Below are 17,253 nucleotides of genomic sequence, written 5' to 3'. Positions count from 1 at the left end.
CCGGTCGGTAAATGGCCTCCTACATCTGGCCCTTAGTGAGTTAGGCCTGGGTTAATTCTGGTGGGGCCCTCGCCGAATAAATAGGAAGAACCTGGCACACTGGCAACCCCCCATTGCTAGCTATTTTTGAGCGGTACACACCTAGCCGAACCACATACCTGGATTTTTTACATCCGGAATGGAAACATACATTATATATCAAGTTTAGGCTAGGATTATTGACAACTAGAGTGTACCGCTTCAAATGGGTGGTGTCTGCCCCAAGACTGTAAACACACTTTAGATGGTAAGGAAACAAAATTACACTATTCTTTTTTGGACAAAAACTACATGTCCAAGGCGTAATTGGTTCTGCCCTTTGTTTAATAGGTTCGGAACAAGGTTTTATCAGGATGCCCCATCAATGTGCTATAGGACTGATGATACTGCTATAGTTTGGCCTGTCACCTCTTATCTATGGCCTGCTTGGTATATTTTGAGCAAAGAAGAAATTGATGAATGATACATAGTACCTGTCCGGTAGGCTGGTATTATACATCTAACTGTTCATGAAAAGTTTGTTATGCATTATTAACATAATGAAGTTGTTGGATGTCTTTACTGTTCTTACTACGACTTTAATATTGATGCTCCAGGCCGCTATTCTCTTTTTTATTTGCAGGCTGTGAATAGTTGTATCTTCTTATGCTTGTCCGTAATGTTGTCTTGTTATGATATGGCTCTTACTTGAAATAATTGGTTATAAACATTTTAGGTTCCAAAACAGCATGAACGAGGGCGGGCTGAGGCTTGGTGCTCAGGGATCTTCACAAAGATTAAAACATTGACTTGGATGACGTGACTGACGGCTGAGTTGCCACTGAAGGAAGAAGGGCAGAATTTGTATTTTGTTTGTGCCCTCTGATGATGCAAGGTACAGTATGTCTAATATTTGATGTCTGGGAGGCACAATGCAGCAATTAGTTGTACACTGAATGTAAATACATACCGACTCTTGAATTAGCTCCAAGACCATATCATGTCTCAATTTAAGTGAACCTATCTTTCTATTGCTAAGCGCTACTTTTATCAATAATCAGTGTTACTTACATTGACAATTTTTTTTGTAATATTTTATGTTATATTTCTATTTTCATTGCTATAAAGGGCATGCAGAGCCTTTGACACGTCATTTGTTCACATAAACTCAACACAAATGGGCTTTGCAGAGCTGAAAGGTCTGGCCTTGGCAGGCAAGCTGGGGTGATGATAAATGTGTTGTTTTATTTTTGAGTCAAGAATATGCGACAAAAGTAAAACGAATGGAAAGACAATGTGCATCACCTTAACATGGCTGCCTTGTGCTTGCAATAACGAATTTACATTTAAAGAACAGTCACTGAAGCAGCTGTTTTGCTAGTGATGTAGTGAAGATGTAGGATTTATCATAGCTTCCCCTAGAGAAAATATAATTCATCAACGATGCATACATGCCCCTATGATGAACTTTCCGCACAGACATTAAAGCACATTGGGGCATATTATCAAGGGGGTTTAACTCCGCTTTTTTGGCTTTAAATTGTCTTTTTCTGCAGGTTTTATAAGCCTCTTTTATATGTCTGTATTTTCTACCATTCTTTAAAAATATGGATTTTTTAATGTAAACCAGCAATTTTATTTTTTTAATGCTATCTAATCCTACAGTCAGTAAATCTGCTGGATGTCTTTTAAAGTTTGCTGCACATATTCAGAAATCACTGCTTTTTAATCTTGATTAGAGAGAAACCGTTTAAAATGATCTTTTAAATTGTGGTTTTATGAAAATGATTTTATTAATTGTGCTTGTTATGATTAGCTATGATTAATCGAATACAGTTATGTTAATTAGTAAAATTTCAGGCAGCTAAAGTATTGCAAAGCCAGTTAAACACTTTATAACAAACTTTAAAAAGTAGAGCAGGCAAAATAAATATCCATAATTTACAGGTCATATAATATATACATACAATTAAAAAAGCAAACTTTGAACCAGCTTTGCAACTGAAGAGAAAGAAACCTTTGCTAGGTGAATGTGAAAAACGTGTTTGGACTTTGTGTAGTCATTCAAAGTGAAGGGAGCCAATGGGTAAAGAGGGCTGACCCATTGCTCCATAGAGAATACTGTTGTGGCCAAAAGCAAATAGTACCAATGGATACATCCTGCTGACCAAAAGCCCAACTATGTACATAGGGCATTATTTATGAAGGCCTTGCGCCGCCGGTGCGCAACTTTTAAAATGGGAAAAAGTGACGCACCGGTGGCGCTGTTGAAACTAAGGTCGGGGACAATCGATATTTGCCCGGCGGTATCGCCTCTGTAACCCACGAATTATTAATCAATGAAGAGGCAGGCGCTGGAGACTGGAAGGCAGGAAACAAGGTTTTATTCTCTCCGGAGGAGAACACGACAAATCAGACAGCAGGTATCGTCATGAGGTGCTCTACCCGCATCTCTGAGGCCTGGCCTCTTATATCCAGGTTTATTACTTTATTACATATTACAGATTCATGGCGAGGCTTTGATGTACGGAAAGACATTCTCGGAATCCCCGCTCCAAGCCCGTTCCCACACTCATTTACAGTTGAAGTCCCACCCCGGTCACAACAGGTGATGATTATCGCGCAGCTGGATATTCCGCCGATTCACGGAATGTGGGGGGTTCGATCGGATCTCGTAGGGTGGGGGCTTTGATCAACTCGAGGGTCCTTTGATGAGGGGAGCTTCCTACTGTACGGGGAGGGGCAATAAACAGTATCGGCAGAGCTAGGTGTCGGCCTGGGAGCGAGGAAGACAAACGGGCACACGGGGAAAAAGGGGTCTGCATCAAAGGGCCTGGGACCATGAAAGGAATGAAGGGAGGTGTCGCGCTGGGAACAGGATGGGGTTCTGAGGCAGAGCTGCGTTGGAGAGGGGTTTATGACCCAAAGCATGTGCGAGCGGGGGTTTTTGTCAGAGCGCAGGCTTTGTGAGGGAGGAGGGCTATGCCGGGGGCCAGTGGCATGCAAAAGGGCTGTTCTGATCGAGGCACCTAAAATGGCGGGCGCGCACGACAAAAGTGTGGCATCCGGGGAAAAGGCAAGATGGCGCAGATAAGGTTTACTAAAGCATATTAATTTTCCACAGTCCTCCCTTTAACATATCTAGCCAACTTGTCTATTCAACGTCAATCTTCATCAAATTCTTAACCTCGGCGTCATATAAAGCTCCCATGCGTTCGTTTCCAAAGTCCACAGTCTTAGGGCAAATACAGTTTGCGCATAATGAACACAGGGGTGGCAGACATTGGATTCCTAAGCATATACCACATATTATAACTACAGGAATCAGGATAATGGTGAACAGTCTCCAGCCCCAGGTCTTAACAGTGTTCCAGAACCAACCACCAAGCGACCATTCTTCCTGCTCCTGGTGGACTTCTGAAGAGAGTCTGTGAAGATGTTCGATGGCCTTGTACACTGAGGGCGAGTTGTCCGGAATGTATGTACAGCAGCTGGACCCAATAATGCGGCATGCTCCACCACGGTCCGCAAGAACCACATCCAGGACAAGGCGGTTCTGAAGGGCCACCAAGCGGACCGCTTGGAGTTCAGCGGTGTTGTTAGCAAAGATACCAGCCGTGATGTTCATTGTTGTCTCAACTGCCTGGGCTAGATGTCGGATGGCACGGCTGTTCGCCATCGGGCCCCAGAGAGGAACAAGTCCCTTCATAGCATCGAGGAACTGCGCCCCAGTTGAGTCGGCTTGCTCAATGTCCTTGGCACGTCTTTGTCTATGGTGATTCGCTGGAGCCACATAAGTCGGAGGAAGGATGAAAGAGATGAAACAAGTGCCCCCCCAGCCTTTGGGGAGCCAGGTGTAGGCTTTTGTGCCACAGACGAAATACATGTTCGGGGACGATACAAAGGAAGGTGGATCCATGGAGTCCAAAGTTCTGGTAAAACGGCAAGCACTGTGGCCCACCAGCTGTGTCCCAAGTCCTTCTATGCACAGGTGGCCTGTGACGTTGATGACTGACAGGGCTACAGTCAAGGTGGCGGCCGTTCGTTTCCGTAGGTAGGAGAAGGTGGGCCTGGTTGGATTGTTGAACACCTGCATTTCGACTCGCTCTTTAGCAGGGATGTTCATTTGGGTTGAGTCGTTGGAGGTCTGCGGGCAGAAATGTGTCTTTGTTTTGTTTCGCCTGACTCTGTGGGAGAAATGCGTTGCGGTTTTGCTGGAGGTGGTATTGTCCTTATAGCTTTCTTGCAGGAGGATCAGCCAAGCAAGGCAGGAGCCATGGACTGAGAAGGGCGAAGGGATGAATGGTATCGAGTGTCCAGTGGCGTGGGGTAGCAACCCACAGATCCAACAGTTGGTAGCATTGGTGGCGAGATTGTGTTGGTGAAGTAGTTGTACGAAAGAGTTATTCCAAAACTCCTTTCGTCTCTCTCGGAGTTGAGGAGAGAGCGAAATCAGATAATGTTCCTTTATGGTGGTAGGCTGAGCGGTGGTCAAGAATGTTTCGTGAGCGGGTGCATTCTCTTCCACAATCCAGAATGTGGTCATGAGGAGAAAGCAAAAAAGGATGGTGATGAAGAGTGCAATCGTCTTTGAGCTGTGGAGTCTGTCTGTTCTTGGGTTTCTGTGGTGGGTATTTCCTGTTGTCCCCATCATCTTCTTATTTGGCGCTTCCATCATCTTCTTATCTGGCGCTTCCATCATCTTCATTTTCAAGGTGCTCGGTAGTGGGCAGAACCACAGACTTAGTTTCGCTTCTCTCCAGGTAACCCTTGGTAGTTTTGGGGTCACCGTTCTGAGACCTTTTAACCTAGTCAGTGGCCTACTTAGCCGAAGCTCCCTCCTTTCGACGCAGGAAATACCCTTCTCGAGATGGCACAGTGGGATCAGAATGTTTTGAAAGTTCAAGTGTCTCTGTGTCGGGATAGCAGCTCAATGCTGGTCGGTCTTTGTTCAGGAGCTCTTCTTGGGTACTGACGTTGTCTGTCGTGGCCAGGGCTGAGGAGACCTTTTTGCAGTGATGGGCGTGCAGCCAGTGCTTCTTCCCCTCCACTCGAAGAGCTGTCCGAGTGGTGATCAACACTTGCCAGGGGCCCGTCCACCGGGGTTCCAAACTCTTTGACCGCTGAAAATTCCGGATCAGCACGAAATCCCCAGGTTGAATGCCGTGACCCGGACCCCTGGAAGCATCGGGGATGGCCTGCTGCACCTGCTGATGAATGACAGACAGAGTTTCAGTCAATTTATACAGATAATCAGACATTAGGACGTCCGGGACGTCATGAATGGAAGTTGGTTTCGGTGCAGACCAGATACTCATGGGTCGGCCGAAAACAACCTCATAAGGGGTTAAGTGGTGTCTGGTGGGGGTGGAACGCATCGATAGCAATGCCAGTGGGAGGGTGTCTGGCCATTTCAAACCCGTGGTAGCTACTATCTTGGCCAGTTTAAGCTTTAGTGTGGCATTGTGTCGTTCAACAAGTCCAGCGGACTGGGGGTGAAAGACTGCGTGGAATTTCTGTTTAATGCCCAACCCCCGTAAGATGAATTGGATGACTTCGGCTATGAAGTGGGGGCCGTTATCGCTCCATAAAATACGACAAAGGCCGTAACGGGGAAAAAACTCCTTTAATAGTACTTTTGCGGTGGCCATAGCAGTGTTGTCACGGGTTGGGTATGCTTCCACCCATTTGCTAAAGGCGCACACCACGACAAGTACATACTTCAGGCCTTGGCACCTGTCTAGCTGGATGTAGTCCATTTGCAGGACCTCAAATGGGTGGTTTGGGACCCCAAATCCTCCCCGGGGCACTACAGTTCCTTTCCCGGGGTTGTGTTGCAGGCATTTCAAGCATTGTTGGACCAGACGTTTGGCGGAATCTGTGATTTTATCATTGTGCCAAACTCGGGAGACGAGTTCAATCATGGGGGCTGATCCTATGTGGGCAGGGGAGTGTGCCATAGCCAGTATGGGAATCAGGTATGACTCAGGTAGCAACCATTTGTTCGTGTCTTTTGTCCGCCAGCAGCCTTCATCGTCTTTTAATCCCACCCGTGTCCATTCAGTCAACTCGTGTTGTGTGCTAGCCGTTTGAATGTCCCTGATAGTGTCTCTAGCGTCAGTCCATTTTTCTGCTTGTGACCTGGTCACGTACATATGTGTTGTCGTCCTATTTTCAGCTGTCGTTCGGGCAGTGATGTCGGCTAGTGCATTTCCCTGTCCAATAATGTCTGTCACCTTTTTGTGTGCCTGGCATTTGATGACGGCGAGCTTCTTGGGGAGGAGGACGGCTTCGATCAAGGCGGAGACTAGATCCCCGTGCAAAATGGGGGTGCCGTGTGAGGTCAAGAATCCCCTTTCCCTCCAAAGGAGCCCAAAATGGTGAACCACCCCGAAGGCATACTGGCTGTCGGTGTAAATGTTCGCTGTGGTTCCTGCTGCCAGGATGCAGGCTCGTGTTAAAGCAATCAGTTCCGCTGCCTGGGCAGATCGCTGTGTGATGCGGGCTGTTTCTACTACGGTTCGAGCCGTGGTGACTGCATAGGCTGCGGAAGTGGTACCATCGGAGAGTTTGATGCAAGAACCGTCCACCCACAGCTCCCCGTCGGGGTCAGGGAAAGCCGTGTCTCTGAGATCAACCCTACTTTTTGTCTGTTCGTCCGTAAGAGTCACGCAGTCATGCACAGGGTGCACATTGGGATCGTTCTCTGGCAAGGGTAACAGAGTTGCCGGGTTCAGTGTGGTGCATCTTTTCAGGGTGATATGGGGCGCAAGCAAAGTCAGTTCGTATCCAGTCAGTCGTGCACTCGTTAGATGTTGCGTCTTGGTTTGGTTCAGGAGGGTGTCGACTGCATGGGGTACCAGTACCGTGAGGGAATTCGAGAGTACAATCCCCTCACTCTGTCGGATAGAGATTGCAGCAGCAGCTACAGCTCGAAGGCAGGCAGGCAAGGCTCTGGCGACAGGGTCAAGAGTGGCAGAGAAGTAAGCGCACGGTCGTTGCCTAGGGCCGATGGCCTGGGTCAGGACAGATAAAGCGCACCCCTCCCTTTCGTGAGTGTAAAGGGAGAAGGGCTTTTTGTAATCAGGGGTACCTAGGACGGGGGCTGAACAAAGGGCATCTCGTAGTTCCATGAAGGAAGTTTGACACTCAGGGGTCCAAGGGAGTGGGAAAGGGACGTCTTTACTTAGCAGAGAAAGCAGTGGTTTCACAACGAGGCTAAAGTTTGGTAACCACTGTCGGCAGAAGGAGGTGAGGCCTAATAGGGAGCGAACCTGCTTCTGGGTCTTAGGGACAGGAGTATCTAGAATGGTTTGGATTCGATCAGGAGTGAGTTTTCTTCCTTCCTTGGACAAAAGGTGGCCTAGGTAAGTGACCTGGGGTTGGCAGAATTGCAACTTCTTCTTGGAGACCTTGTGGCCATTTTCCGCAAGGAAGTGCAGGAGTTGAACGGTGGCTGTGACTGCTAATGGAGTGGTGTCGGCTGCTAAGAGGATGTCATCGACATATTGCACTAACACCACTCCATCGGGTAACTGGACTTGATCTAGTTGTCTTTTGAGGGCCTGGCTGTAGATGCTAGGGCTTTCTGTGTAGCCCTGGGGTGCTCGGCAGAATCTATATGAGCGGTTTCTTAGGGTGAAGCCGAAGAGGTATCGGCTGTCTGGGTGGATGGGGATGGAAAAGAATGCATTTTTGAGGTCGATGACAGTGAAGGTGGTGGCGGTGGAAGGAATCAAAGTCAGGATGGTGGTGATGTCCGAGACCACAGGGTACTGGGGTACTACCACTTTGTTGATCTCTCGAAGGTCAATGATAAAACGGTATGCTTTCTCATCTCCCTCTCCCTGTTTCTTGATGATGGGCAAGATAGGGCTGTTGCAAATGTTACTAATCACTTCCTCTACCAGTCCTGCGTCCATCAGTGACTGAATAATCTTTACCAATGCCTTCTCGCCCTCGGGCGATATCCGATATTGTGGGAGTTTTGGGAGTGTGGCGTCTGATCGGACAGTAATGTGCACTGGGTCAATCAACATGCGCCCTACGTCTGAGTCCGTCTTAGCCCACAGATACGGGGGCAGAGTGTCGAGCAGGGATGTGTCAGCGTCGGTGATGGAAAACATGTGTCGGGGAGGGCAATGTCTAAGCAGGACGGGATTGTCGTAAAGGAAAACTCGAACTCCATCTTGGGAGCATCTGATCGTTGCTCGGAAGTGTTTCAATAAGTCAAGTCCCATAATGGCGTCAGGGCTATTAGAGGAAAGCAAAAACGTGGTGTCAGTGGTGTTATTCTCTACGTCAAAGAGGATCGGGGCGGACAAAGGGTTAGTGGAGGGCGTTCCATCGAAACCTGTCGATGTTATAAGTGAGCCAGACAAGGGTGCCCCCGGAATCAGTCGTTTAGATAACGCACTACGTGTTGCGCCAGTGTCTACCAGAAATGGAGACTTGGTGCCCAGGACCTTAGCAGTGACATAAGGGCCTTGCTGGTCAACATAGAGCTCGACTGGATCCCTCCCTTGTCCCTGGCAGTCCTATGCAAAGTCGTGGGCGTCATCGTAGTCAGATTGCTGGTATTGGTTCTGTCGGGGTCGATCAAATGTATTGGGTCTGCCTGATCTGTCGTTAGTCGTGTCGTTTGGAAGCCCTCGCTGTTGTCCCTTATTTCTTGGTCCATTTACTATGTCTTTGGGGTCTTTGTTTCTGATTATTTCCAGAAGAACTGGGCACTGGGATTTCCAATGGCCAATTCCTTTGCAAAAGGCGCACTGGTCCTGTCTAAGGTCTGTACGTCCGGGGTGGGGAGTCGAAGTGCGGTCCTGGGGAAATGTAGCCTTAGGGGCGTTCGTCTGGTAGTTTCCCCGGTATTGGTCTCGCCCTATAGTCACCCCTTGCAGTTGGGCCATCATCACCCTCTCTTTCAAGTCCTTCTTCTTTTTCTCTGTTGCCCTATCGTTTTCATTTTTCTGATGTTCATAATATTGGGCCATCTGGAGGATAGCCGTAGGTTTGGAGGCTGCCCAACTACTCTCGCTAGCCTGCAGTTTCTGGGAGACCTCCGACAACAGACCCTTGACATAATTCTGGACAAACAGATGGTGTCCGGTTGCAGTGGTCATGTCCTGGCCGCTGTAATCGGAGAACACCGTTTCAAACCGGGAGAAGTATTCTGATACATCCTCCTGGGGTTTCTGGCGACAGGCCGTTACTATCGACCAGTCCACTTTCTTTTCTGGGATCAGGGTTTTTAATTTCTGTACAATTTTATCTGGAAGGTCTAGAATGGGTTTTAAAGGCTTTTGTCCAGGTCCTCGTTGTTTATCGAAGGTATCGAGTTGTGACCAGGTATGTCCGAACAGCTCAAGGTGGTCGACTTTCCGGATTTGCTTCCACACATCAGCTGGTAGACATAACCCGAAAAACAAGTCGATGTCAGCCAAGGTCATGATTGTTGAACCTAGGGCTGTACCTAATTCAGTATAGAAGGCAGTGGGGTTTTTACGCAGGTCAGGCAGAGATTTCCGGAATGTCAGAATCTCTTGCCGGTCCCATGGCTGGTAGACCCAGTTGTACACTACCCTTCCCTTTGCATCTTGGTTGTTTGCATCATCGTGAGTCCCTGTTCCTCGGGGAGGAACCCAGTAAGGGGCAGCCTCTCGTATCGGCATCATGGTGTTAGATTGCTCAGTTTGTGGTCCGGTCGCCACGGATGTCGGGGATTTAGTTCCTGATTCTCGTTCAGTGAGGTGGCGGAGAACCTCAAGCGTACGCGTAAGGAGGTCCGTCACATCATTCTCGCCCTCATCCCCGATATCGACCTTCCGGTACAGAGTCGTTAGGCTCTCGGGACCGTTGTCTTGGTATCGGTCCTCGTATGCATTCAAGACATGGTAACACAGTCGTGCAGTAAAGTGTCGTCTGTAACTCCCTGTATACGATTTAAACATATCCGTGATGTACTCTTCACCTTCCTTCCTTTCTACCAGTGTCCTTGCTATCTTGTCGATCCCTGTTAGCTCATCTTTGCTTAGTCTGTTCGTTCTCGCGGAACCGGTCCTTCGGGTCTCAGGGTCACCTAACGTTGTCGTTTGTGGAGTATTTGGTGCAAGAGGTTCGGCCGGCACAGAGACCATGGGGGCCGAAGCTGTGACACTACCTTCGTTTGTACCGGGGGGTGGTGAGTGTTGTGCTAAGGGTTGGGAGGGGGCATATGGAGGGGGCATGTAGATGATCGGAGGACCTAACAGCAGATCATCGTTGGTTCGTTGTTTCGAGGGTAGATCAGGGTAAAGCGTGGAGGACGTTCTAACCGGGCACTGGCTTGAGGTTTCCCTTTCTAGTTTCTGTTTGGCTTTCTCCCTTTCCTTTATCTCTTTCTCTAATTTCTGAGCAGCTAGGTGGGCTGCTTTTCGCAGCTCTTTTTCCAACCTACTCTCAATTTTCCTTTTACGTTGTTCAGTTTCTTTGCGCCACATGCCGAGACTATCAAGCATAGTGGGCGTTGTCTTGTTTTTACCAAGGGCTGTTTCTAGCGCATTTATTTTGTCATTATCGAAGGATCCTATCAGTGGCCACTGACTTTCTCGATCCTTTTTCGTATATTTATGCCATAGTTTGCTATAGGCTATAGCGGTCAATCCATGCTTCATGAACATGTCCTTATTAGGGGTGCCTTCCAGTGGAGCCGGATGGTTCACCTCTAAGAAGCGGTCCGGGCTAAACAGGCTACTAATCAGTGGGGAGAAGACAGACATGACGGAGCACAATGGGGACAAAAAGTCAGCACTGCCTATCTTATCACTGTGTGCAAAGACTAGACAGAATATTCCTATTCTACGTTGTTTGCAGGCAGTGAATACCTCATGAACCAATATCAAATAGTTAACGTTCGGTAAAAATAAATAATTCGGTGGGGAGAATAAGTAGGCCCGCAAAGGTCTGCGTTACCTACCCTTTCGCTATCTGTAAAAAGGGGAGGGGGGGCCCTTTCCTGTTTGCAGACAGAGAATCTCCAGAAAACGGTCTGCGAACAATAGTTCAGTTTCAAGTAATTAATCAGTGGGGGAGGAAGATGGGCGCGGCGGTTGCATTACTTATCCTTCACTGCTTGCAAAGAGAGAGCCTGTTGTTTCTCCGTTTGCAGACAGTGGATCTCCAAATAATTTAACAATGAGTAATACTAGTATTTTCTAAACAATTCAAATAATCATTTCGCCATTCGTCGTGTTTACACGACCTTACCCGGACCGCATGGACAGTTTCTTGTCTTCCGAATCCAGCGCCCGATCGTCCTCTTTTCTTCGTATTCTTCGCGGCACTCCTGATGGTTCCCAGTCAGGACCGTAGATCACTCGAGAGAGAGGTCTGTTCGGAACCAGTGAAGTTCGGATGATCGGCTGTCAGACGAGGGTCTATCGGACAGGCGCGCTCCCGATCGTTGCAGTCGTTCACTCTGACGTCAGGACCTCTCCCACTGGATCCACGAGTCGCTGATGGGCCCCACGCTTGGGACGCCAATTGTTGAAACTAAGGTCGGGGACAATCGATATTTGCCCGGCGGTATCGCCTCTGTAACCCACGAATTATTAATCAATGAAGAGGCAGGCGCTGGAGACTGGAAGGCAGGAAACAAGGTTTTATTCTCTCCGGAGGAGAACACGACAAATCAGACAGCAGGTATCGTCATGAGGTGCTCTACCCGCATCTCTGAGGCCTGGCCTCTTATTTCCAGGTTCATTACTTTATTACATATTACAGATTCATGGCGAGGCTTTGATGTACGGAAAGACATTCTCGGAATCCCCGCTCCAAGCCCGTTCCCACACTCATTTACAGTTGAAGTCCCACCCCAGTCACAACAGGTGATGATTATCGCGCAGCTGGATATTCCGCCGATTCACGGAATGTGGGGGGTTCGATCGGATCTCGTAGGGTGGGGGCTTTGATCAACTCGAGGGTCCTTTGATGAGGGGAGCTTCCTACTGTACGGGGAGGGGCAATAAACAGTATCGGCAGAGCTAGGTGTCGGCCTGGGAGCGAGGAAGACAAACGGGCACACGGGGAAAAAGGGGTCTGCATCAAAGGGCCTGGGACCATGAAAGGAATGAAGGGAGGTGTCGCGCTGGGAACAGGATGGGGTTCTGAGGCAGAGCTGCGTTGGAGAGGGGTTTATGACCCAAAGCATGTGCGAGCGGGGGTTTTTGTCAGAGCGCAGGCTTTGTGAGGGAGGAGGGAGGAGGGCTATGCCGGGGGCCAGTGGCATGCAAAAGGGCTGTTCTGATCGAGGCACCTAAAATGGCGGGCGCGCACGACAAAAGTGTGGCATCCGGGGAAAAGGCAAGATGGCGCAGATAAGGTTTACTAAAGCATATTAATTTTCCACAGCGCAAGGCCTTCATAAATAAGGCCCATATATTTTTAATGTCCTTTTGGGGAGAAAACAATAGTCTGGTGAGAAATCCAAAGCCGTCCCAAAGGCCAGACTTAACACCATTTAAGTAGACCAAGGTGAAATTTGCATTTTACTGGTGCAACTAGAGTAAATTCAGTAATTTTGTTTTAAATTTGTTATGCAAAATTCCCAATATTATGCTATTACATTACATCTCGAAAATGTGTGCTGCTTGTGGTAAAAATGTACAGTGAATGAATGAGCTATTTGTGGTAAAAATGTACACTGAATGCAATGAATAACGCAAACAAAAGAGCACAAGTAGCTGTTCTTTTGGTTTTTACACTATTCTAATGTGGATGCAAGGTCACAGTTCATGCTTAAAATACAGCACCAGTTTTGCATTTAATGTAATTACGTGTAATTATGCATAATTTTGCACACCCGACATTTAAGTAATCTGGGACTTCTATTCGGTTAAACAAATTTAGGGACATACTTGCACAGGCACCACTTTCACATTAGGGGATGGATTTAACTTTCCTTGCATTAGCATATTTGCATCAAATATATCACACTCACTTTTTTAACCAATGTAGTGTTTTTTTTCCATTACAAGTCAGTATATTTTCATAACTGTATAACAACAGGACCTGAATCTTATTTGCACATATTGGGGTCACTTCTCAAACTCACTTTATAGTGCTACACTTGTACTACAAGCACACTACAAAATGCTATTCACTAACCTGTGAGACCACCACTACTGAAACCTCTGCACACATAGGTCTACATGTTAGTAGTACATGTAGGAGGGACAAGGGGAGTGGCTACAAAATGGGTACCACTTACACCTAAATAGGAGGGGTTTTGAGAGGGTTCAGGAGGGGGCTTAAGAAGGGACATGAAAATACAAAATGCCCACCCAAGAAAGAGTAGGTCATTGCTGTTCCCAAACTACACTTCCAAGGTTGAGGGGTGAGAGGTGTGGCGCAGCGGCCAGAGCATCTGACTCCAGAGCACAGGGTTCACGTTCGATCCCTGGCACCAGCAGCAGCTCAGCTCAGCCTCATGTGACACTTAATCTCCTAGATGGCCCCCAGCGCCTTGAATCCTTAAGGGTTGATATGTTTGTGCTTTACAAACATGAATTGGTGTTTTTTTGTATATATATTTTTATTATTTGAAGAAAAACAAGAGAGTGAGTACATACATCGGGTACCGTACAACAGAGCACATTGCGTTTGTGAACAGGCAAATAGACTAAAGGGGTACATATCAATTAAACGATGACTGAGACGTCAACACTAGCAAATACGTAGCAGGAGTAAGGACATAACAATCCACAACCCGGCTAGGCTGAAACCTTCAGGGCCCGTCCACCTGCAAAATCAGGATGATTATAGCCAGAACACCAGACACACGAATATGAGAAACAGAGCAGCTCAGGATAATCCAGCCACATCTCGTAGAAGAAAGAAAGAAAAGAAAAGAAGGCCATAGAAACAAAATAAAGACAAAACAAAAAAAAAAACATCCCCCCACCCTGCACCCCTGCGGATGGCTACAGCCCAACCCACTAGCAGCGTGCCTATCGCCCCAGCTAACTAAGCCCTAAAAGAAGGAAGAAATGGAGGAGGGCATCGTCTATCATATCCCGGGCCCCCCCTCCCCTGCCCGAACCAAGAATCCCCTGAAGTAAATCAAAAACGTAGTAAGCTGGAAATTCGTGGCGTAACAGGGGAAACTTCAAATACCACCCTGCCTTCCATAGATAGTACCAACGCAAACCCTGTGACCAGCGAGACTCGATGTGAAACTCAGTCTCTCAATCTCAACCGTGTCCCCTTCGAGCAGACACCCGAACCCCTTCCGGACGAATAGCCGCTTCAACAGGATAGTCAAAACATAAAAAGATCGGAACAGAGTCAAAACCAGGATGTAGCACCGGGTGGAGAGTGCCGATAACTCCACCAGGGTCCGAGACTCCCCTAACCCTCACGGATGCATAGCGTTGTTGCGGCCGCCATCTTAGCGGCCTAGACACACAGGGGAGTAATGCAGGCCCAGGCCGACAACAGTTCCCAGCATTGGGTTCCGGAAGGGGAACAGCAGGTAGTCCATCCATACTCAGCAGTAGTCTTAGGCCACACGATCCAGTCACCACTTCGTGTTCTCTCCGTTCACACACAACACCGTTCAAAGGCTCCGACACCTCCCACAGCACAGCGTCTGGATCCCCCGTCGAAGTGGCCATCAAGGGCATCTCGAGTAGTTCCGCTTCCCGCAGTGGAACAGGGTCCGGTCCGGTCCGCTCGATCCCAATCAAGCAAGTTATCATTGTGCGTAGGTGTGCATCAATACACTCATGGAATGACCCTATGGCCGCCAACACAGTTAGTAGTGACGGGACACTACCCGTTCCTTCCACAACACTGCACTCGGTCTCAATCATAGTGTCGGCTCCGGAGAGCCCGGTCCCTCGGAGGGGAAAACAAGTGGATGCGGAACGGAAGACTGCAGAGGGGGACACTCCGTTGGCGACAATCATAGTCCGGACGCAGCTACCGCAGGCGAAGAAACCCACCCGGCGAGCACCGGCCACTCCCAAAACCGGGCCACCGGGCCAGGAACCCCAGTCCCCTGCTGTAATTATGTGTCGTAACCCCTCTCTCAATGTATACCAAGCACACCAATCGCCGTCCGTAGCGGGTCAAAAGAAAACTTGCCACCTCAGCTGACCGGACCCTGTCACACAACCACGGCCGATGTTGTGCAACTTCAGCCCGGCTGGGCCAGTACTCGAGACCCCGGCTTTCAAGCTGGTGTAGGTCGCAAAGTGCCACACGACGTATCTTCTTCCACCGGAATGGCAGAAATCTCAGGAATGCACCATTTCGATCCAGACCAGTTCAGCCACAAGAAGGCAGGGCGCAAATTCAGGATATATGACAGGATCTACTGGCAGGAGACGGAGGTCGGCGGAGCCGGGAACTCACGCAGCCATCTTGGTTGCTATCGTAGCTCCCCCCCAAACATGAATTGTTATTTATTATTATAAAGTAACTACAGCCAAAATGGTTCCAAAATACTAGTAAAAGTCCACCAGCTCAGCCTCGGAGTAGGTCCAGCACCTCACAGGTAGTGCAGTTCTCTTCCATAGAAAATAATGAAAGCAGGTACTTAAAATAAAATCCTAAATTAAATACTGTTAATAATGTTAACTGAATATAACTATTTCGACTTTTATAATAAAGTAGTCCCAGTTTATGTCCCCTTTTTTCCAAGTACGCGCCGGGACACTCTTTTGAGTATCCGCGCGCGATATAAATTCATTTAACATACCATTACAAATATATACTGTTTAATTACTTTTTAATGTTAAAACATATATATATATATACACATGATGTAGACATTTTTTGGAATACAAAGGCAGGCAATGCAAGCCGGATACAAAGGCAACAAGGGTAGAGATACAAAGCGTATAGATGATTTAAGGCATTTGTGCCTTGTAAATATGTACAACGATAGTAAAAACACACTTTCGAAACAGAATGTATAATGATGCATTAATGTCGACATGCTGGTAAGCGTATACATGATTTATGGCATTTGTGCCTTGTAAATATGTACAATGATAGTAGAAATACACTTTCCAAACAGAATGTATAATGATGTATTAATGTCGACATGTTGGTAATATGACATCATTTGATTCGTCTATTTGTTATTATCACTACAAAATGGCGCTCAAAAATGTATGTGTGTAGAGACTCATGAATCACGTTAGTCCTATTTTTATGTTTAGTAAGTTTGAGTATTGGCGCCAAACTGCCTAATTTAAATGATTGTTTTTTGCTCTGTGATTTATCAGTGAGCAAGGGCACGGACGTGCCCGAAACGCGTCTGATGATTTTTACCCACCTTATGAATTAAAAAGAAGCTAATTCTACATCTTTGCCTCGAGTGCTGATTTGGGTTGTCCGCGAACTTTTCCGTGCAGGAGGCACATAGTGGAAAGTTGGAGGTTTTTATATATATATATATATATATATATATATATATATATATATATATATATATATATCCGGTATGTATCTCCCTCCACAGAAAGAGCAGGAGCCCAGGGGGACAGTTCAGAGAGGCTTTATTGAGCAGGCAATTGCTACGGTGGAGGCGAATGCATTTCGGCGTTAGCCTTCTTCAGCGCCCAGCACCGTCTCCATGCACCATCAAGGTAGTCCTTTCTTGCTGCCTGTGATATATATATATATATAACTTAATTATAGTATACTTGTTTTTATTGAAACTTCTGCCCTTTTGTTATTTTGAATTAACTCTATATTTACCTTCAGTATATTTTAATATATAATAAATTAAAATAAACATTTGGCTGATCAGGAAGAGCCATCGGTGGAGGGGAGCTTCAAAGGCCTTGCTGCCTTTGTAATGGGACCCCCAGCCTCTCCTGTAAGAGGGAGTAGGTTCCCTTCCTGTCCTCACCCCCTTTTTTATGGGAGGACAGGTGGGAAAGCATAGAAAGAATGGGAAGTGCGCCCACCACTGCCAACTCCAACCCTCAGGTGTTAGAGCGGAAGTGAAGTACTCTTTTCAGTGCTCACCATCTTGCAGATTGCGGGAATCCTCCAATCAGAACCAGGGAAATGCCCGCATCCCACATGGGGTGAGCATTTAGGGGGTGCAGACACCCTTAAGGTAAGTAGCCCATTAGCTACTACCAGGCACTCCCTTTAAATGCCCCTAAATGTAGTATTTAGGTGGCCCTCCTAAGTACTGATCCTCAGTTACTGATGACCTAAGAAGAGCCGGACATTACA

This window comes from Lissotriton helveticus, chromosome 1_2 (genome assembly GCF_964261635.1).
Source record: "Lissotriton helveticus chromosome 1_2, aLisHel1.1, whole genome shotgun sequence".
Taxonomy (NCBI): domain Eukaryota; kingdom Metazoa; phylum Chordata; class Amphibia; order Caudata; family Salamandridae; genus Lissotriton; species Lissotriton helveticus.
This window is presented reverse-complemented; position numbering follows the sequence as displayed.